At 45.0% G+C, this 6,163-nt stretch overlaps 1 pseudogene; it reads left to right on the forward strand.

Moving 5' to 3' along the window:
- Window positions 1-1,443: 1,443 nt before the first annotated feature.
- On the forward strand, window positions 1,444-1,627 carry LOC112426408 (small nucleolar RNA U3; annotated as a pseudogene).
- The last annotated feature ends 4,536 nt before the right edge of the window (window positions 1,628-6,163 follow it).

A 6,163-nucleotide genomic window follows, 5' to 3' on the forward strand; every position in this document is an offset into this window, starting at 1 on the left:
ATGTACACAGTGATTTTTCGAGGTGTTTTTCTCCTTGGAGAAGGTAGCTGTCAAGGTGGGTGATGCTCTGGGCAGGAAGCAGTGTCTCTCACTAACAGGTTCTGACAGGTATATAGAAAATCCTGCAAGTACCTCTGAAGAGAGAATAGATTCTTAAACATTTACCAGGGAGAGTCTTAAGAGTTGTTTTATAGCAGTTAGCTGAGAGCAAGATGCTGGAGGAGGTGGGCAGGTTTGGAGATGCCAGAGTGCAGAGAGACAGAGACAGACAGAGAGACAGAGACAGACAGAGAGAGGGAGAGAAAGAAGGAGACTGAGAGAGAAACAGAGAGACAAAAAAAGGGAGAGAAAAAGGAGAGGGACAGACAGAGACATAAAGAGACAGAGAGAAAGAGAAACAGAGAGAGGGAGAGGGAGAGAGAGAGAGAGAGAAAGAGAAGTAGAGAGAGAGACAAAGAGAAAGGGAGAGACACAGAGAGACAGAGTAAGAGATGAAAGAGACAAGAGACATCAACAGAAATAGAGAGAGAAAGAGAAGAGACAGAGAAAGAGAAAGAGGAGATACACACACACACATAGACGGAGACAGAAACAGTGAGAGAGAAACAGAGATAAAGAGAAGGAGAGAAAAAGGAGAGAGAGAGAGAAAGAGAGAGAAACAGGGAGAGAAAGAAAGGGAGAGAGAGACAGAGAAAGAGACAGGGAGAGAGAGAGACAGAGAGAGAGAGAGAGAGAGAAAGAAGGCCATGAAGGCCAATTTTCCCCACATCATAATCAACCCAGACATGGCTGTTTCCCTAAGAGCACCCATGTGTGAGTAAGAGATGAAGCTGGCTGGGCTTCCGGGTCCAGTGGGGACTTGGAGAACTTTTCTATCTAGCTAAAGGATTGTAAATGCACCAATCAGCACTCTGTGTCTAGTTAAAGGTTTGTAAATGCACCAATCAGCACTCTGTAAAAATGGACCAATCAGCACTCTGTAAAACGGACCATCAGCACTCTGTAAAATGGACCAATCAGCGGGATGTGGGTGGGGCCAAATAAGGGAATAAAAGCAGGCCACCCGCGCCAGCAGTGGCATCCCGCTCTGGTTCTCTTACACGATGTGGCATGTTTGTTCTTTGGCTCTTCACAATGACTCTTGCTTCTGTTCGCTCTTTGGGTTCGCCCTACCTTTAACACACTGGGAGGAACAAGCAACTCTGGAGGCGCCAGGTTGAAGAATTGTAACACTCACTACGAAGGTCTGTGGCTTCACTCCCGAAGTTAGTGGGACCACGAACCCACCGGAAGGAAGAAATTCCGGACACATCTGAACATCTGAAGAAAACTCCAGACACACCATCTCTAAGAACAGTAACACTTGCTGTGCGGGTCCTCAGTTTCATTCTTGAAGTTAGGGAGACCAAGAACCCACTGGAAGGAACAAATTCCAAACACATGAGGACTGTGTTTTCAGAGTTCACGTCTACAGCTCATTGCGGGGGCAGTTTCTTTGATCGTGTGGAGCTGGAGGCCAGAAGCAGGACACACGGTGTTCTTTCCTGAGTATGAAGCCAGCTCTCGGACTTGTTTTGTTGCACCTGCCACTAGGCATTGATGAAGGAGAGGACGCAGTCGAAGTGGTTTCCCTTCTTAATAAACAGCAAAACAAAACAATACTAATGTGGGACCAGGCGCAGATCCAAATTCTCGTTTTGAACTTTGAACCCTGTCCAGGAAGCCCTTCTCATGCATATTCAGTATCATAAAGATACACCTGCGCCGGGCGTGGTAGCTCACACCTGTAATCCCAGCACTTTGGGAGGCTGAGGCAGGTGGGTCGCTTGAGGTCAGGAGTTCCAGACCAGCCTGGCCAACAGGGTGAAAACACAGGCCAGGTGCAGTGGCTCACGCATGTAATCCCAGCACTTTGGGAGGCCAAGGCGGGCAGATCATTTGAGGTCAGGAGTTTGAGACCAGCCTGGCCAACATAGGGAAAACCTGTCTCTACTAAAAGTACAAAAAAAAAAAAAAAAAAAAAAAAAAAGAAAAAAAAAATTAGCTGGGCCTTGCGGTACACACTTGTAATCCTAGTTATTCAGGAGACTGAGGCACGAGAATCACTTGAACCTGGGTGTCAGAAGTTGTAGTGAGCTGAAACTGAGCCAGTGCACTCCAGCTTGGGTGACAAAGCCAAAAAAAAAAAGAAAAAAAAGAAAGAAAACATGGAATTGAGGTTTAAAGCATCACATAATATCCAGAAGTCCAAGAAAAATGATAGATGTGTTTGTCTGCATAACATCTTTAATACAGAAAAAAAACCCATAAAAGTTTAAAATAGGAAAATGAGAAAAAAATCTGCAACAGATATGAGAGACAATGGGTGATTATCTTTTCTATACAAAGAGCATTTACAAAATAATAAGACAGACAAGAGAAACATGGGCAAAAGACATGAATAGGAAATTTACCAATAAGATATGAGACTATATTCAATCTCTCTGAAAAGCAAAGAAATGCAAATAAATCAGAAGAGCATTTCCCATATCAGATTTGCCATGATAAATACTTTGGATAAAACCCATTGTTGGCAAATATCTGGTAAAATGAACAGTACCATAAAATATTGGTGATACTACACATTGTTATACTTTTATAGGGTAGTTTGGCAATATTTATCAAAATATAATATATGCATATCATTCTCACTTTTAGGAATTTATCCCTAGAAGATAATTCCACCATTACGCAAAGATGATTGTACAAGAATGTTCAGAACAGTGTTTGCTTGTAATAACTTAAAAAAAAGAAAAAGCAGTTTTTGCCAGATGCAGTGGCTCATGCTTGTAATCCCAGCACTTTGGGAGCCTGAGGCAGGCAGATCACTTGAGGTCAGGAGTTCGAGAACAGCGTGGCCAACATGGCAAAACTCCGTCTCTATTAAAAATACAAAAATTAGCCAGGCGTCACTGCGGGTGCCTGTAGTCCCAGCTACTTGGGAGGCTGAGGCAGGAGAATCACTTGAACCTGGGAGGTGGAGTTGGTGGTGAGCAGAGCACTCAGCATCGGTGACGGAGCAAGACTGCATCTCAAAAAACAAAAACAAAAACAAAACAAAAAAAAGGCTGGGTGCGGTGGTTCACAGGTTCACGCCTGGGTGCGATGGTTCATCCCAGCACTTTGGGAGGCCGAGACGAGCAGATCAGGATGTCAGGAGATCGAGACCGTCCTGGCTAACATGGTGAAACCCCATCTCTACTAAAAATAAAAAAAAATTAGTTGGGCGTGGTGGCGGGCGCCTGTAATCCCAGTTACTTGGAAGGCTGAGGCAGGAGAATGGCGTGAACCCAGGAGGCGGAGCTTGCAGTGAGCCGCCGTCGTGCCACTACACTCCAGCCTGGGCCACAGGGTGAGACTTTGTCTCAAAAAAAAAAAAAAAAAAAAGAAAAAAAAAAGTGTATTGTACTTACATTTTAAAAAGAAGCTATTTCAAAGAAAACTTTTTTAATTTTGAAAAATAAAAACAAAACATGTACTGGTTGAGATCAGTTTTCTGGACAACCGGCCCACTCTCCAGAGGCCAGAGAGCTGTGATGCTTCCAAAGCAGAAATGCCCCGTGAGTGACGAGGGCTAGTCTCAGAAAGCACAAAGCCTCATCAGAATAAGCTGTATTCACAGGAAATAAAAGGTAAATTACTGAAGTATAAAATGATTCAACTGAGTTTTACTTTGCTTTTAAGAAGAGCATATTCATTGAGACCAGCCTGGGTGACGGGGCAGGACCCTGTGTCCAAAAAAAAAAAAAAAAAAGCCAGGTATAGTGGCACATGTCTGTTGTCCCAGCTATTCAGGAGGCTGAGATGGGAGGACTGTTCAAGCCCGGGACTTCAAGGCTGCAGTGAACGAGGATTGCACTGTTGCACTCCAGCCTACGTGACATAGTAAGACTCTGTCTCAAAAAAAAAAAAAAAAAAAAAGGCATATTCATAGAATGGAAATTGTTTGCACAGTCTTCATAGGGGATCCCCAAAAGTAAATGGTTGGTAGAGTTTAATCTGATACTTTCTGTATTATTTGGGGTAAGTTAACTGCTATAACAAACATTCTTGAAATATGCATGACTACATACAACAGAATTAGTTCCCTCTCACATTGCTGTCCATTGGGAGTGAGGGGTGGGTCCCCACAAACTCATCAAGGAGCCAGGCTTTCCAAAACTGGTTCCACTATGGGATCTCTGTGTCTCATCAGTGGACAAGGAAGAGAGAGAGAGAGTCAGTGCAGAGAGCAGGAGTGGGAATTCCAGGGGCCAGGCCTAGATATGATAGGCATCGCTCTTGCTTGCATCCCATTTGCCAGCACTGGTCACCTGGCTCCACCTAGATGCAAGAACACCAGGAAATGTAGCCCTCCTGTGTGTCCAAGAGGAAGACCAACTGGTTTAGGAAACTGGTTCTGCTGATTGTTCACAGAAGAAAGTTCTTGCGTCTGGCAGATGCCCATATTTTAGTTAAAAGTAAATATGAGTTAAAAGTAAATCTCATGTGAGTTAAAAGTAAATCTTTAGTGTCACCATGCCTGGATAAAATATCCCTTAAGAAAATCCTATCTCCTGTTGCTCTAAGCAACTTTTCTCTTTTCTTTTCTTTTCTTTTTTCGTTCTTCCTTCTTCTTTTTTTTTTTTTTCCTTCAGGGTCTCACTCTGTCACCCAGGCTGGAGTGCAGTGGCACAATCTTGGCTCACAAGAACATTCTGTGGTCTCATGGGTCCCTTATGTTTCCATCCTTTGGCATCATGTCACTCAAACTGCAAACTGGAGCTTCTGGTGGGACTGACTGGAGCACGTGCAGAAAGCAGAAGATCAAGTCCAGAAAATTAATTAAGGCTGGATCAGAACCAAAACCATGAGCCCATAATTTCAAAGCTGGAAAAGAGTCTGAAATGTATTTAATTAATTAATTAATGTATTTTGAGACGGAGTCTCCCAGGCTAGAGCACAGTGGCTTGATCTCGTCTCACTGCAACCTCTGCCACCTGGGTTCAAGCGATTCTCCGGCCTCAGCCTCCTGAATAGCTGGGATTACAGGCATGCACCACCGTGCCTGGCTAATTTTTGTATTTTTAGTAGAGACAGGGTTTTGCCCTATTGGCCAGGCTGGCCTCGAACTCCTGACCTCAGGTGATCCGCCCACCTCAGCCTCTCAAAGTACTGGGATTACAGGCATGAACCACTGCCCCCAGCACTGAAATGTATTTTAATATTAAAGTAAAGCAGAAATGGGGCTGGATACTTAGGCATCGACTTTTTTGTCTGTCTGTCTGTATCTCTCTCTCTCTCTCTCTCTCTCTCTCTCTCTCTCTCCCCCCCCCGCTAGAGACAGGTTCTCATTCTGTTGCCAGGCTGGAGTGCAGCTAAGAGCCCTGGTCTTCAAAGGAAGTTTTCCCTTAAGCAGAAACATGAACTCAGCATCTCCTGGTTAGACTATTAGCTGTCTCTTGGGCAGCAGCCCAATCACAGCTCACTGCAGCCTCCAACTTCTGGGATGAAGTGATCCTCCCACTTCAGCCTTTCTTTTTCTTTTTTTTTGAGGCGGAGTCTCGCTCCATCACCAGGCTGGAGTGCAGTGGCACGATCTTGGCTCACTGCAACCTCCGCTTTCCGGGTTCAAGCAATTCTCCTGCCTCAGCCTCCTGAGTAGCTGGAATTAAAGGCACCTGCCATCACACCCAGCTAATTTTTGTATTTTTAGTAGAGATGGGGTTTCATCATGTTGGTCAGGCTGGTCTCGATCTCATGACCTCGTGATCCGCCCACCTCAGCCTCCCAAAGTGCTGGGATTACAGGTGTGAGCCACTGCACCTGGCCCCCACTTTAGCCTTTCAAAGCCCTGGGATTCCAGGCATGGGCCACTGTGCCAGGTCTGGCATTGGCCTTTTAAAGCAGGGGTGCTCATCTGCTAGGACTTGCTCTGAGAATGCCAGAAAGCCTGATTTTGCAAAGAAAGGCAAACTTAGTTCCACCAACTGGTGTAAGAGTAAGGAGGGCTGAGGAGCCAGCAGCCTAGGGTAGAGTAGCTGATTTGGTTTGGCTGTGTCTGCATCCAAATTTCATCCTGAATTGTAGTGCCTATAATCCTCACTTGTGGTGGGAGGTACCCACTGGGAGGTAATTGAATCAT

The sequence above is a fragment of the Macaca nemestrina genome, chromosome 9 (genome assembly GCF_043159975.1).
Source record: "Macaca nemestrina isolate mMacNem1 chromosome 9, mMacNem.hap1, whole genome shotgun sequence".
NCBI lineage: Eukaryota > Metazoa > Chordata > Mammalia > Primates > Cercopithecidae > Macaca > Macaca nemestrina.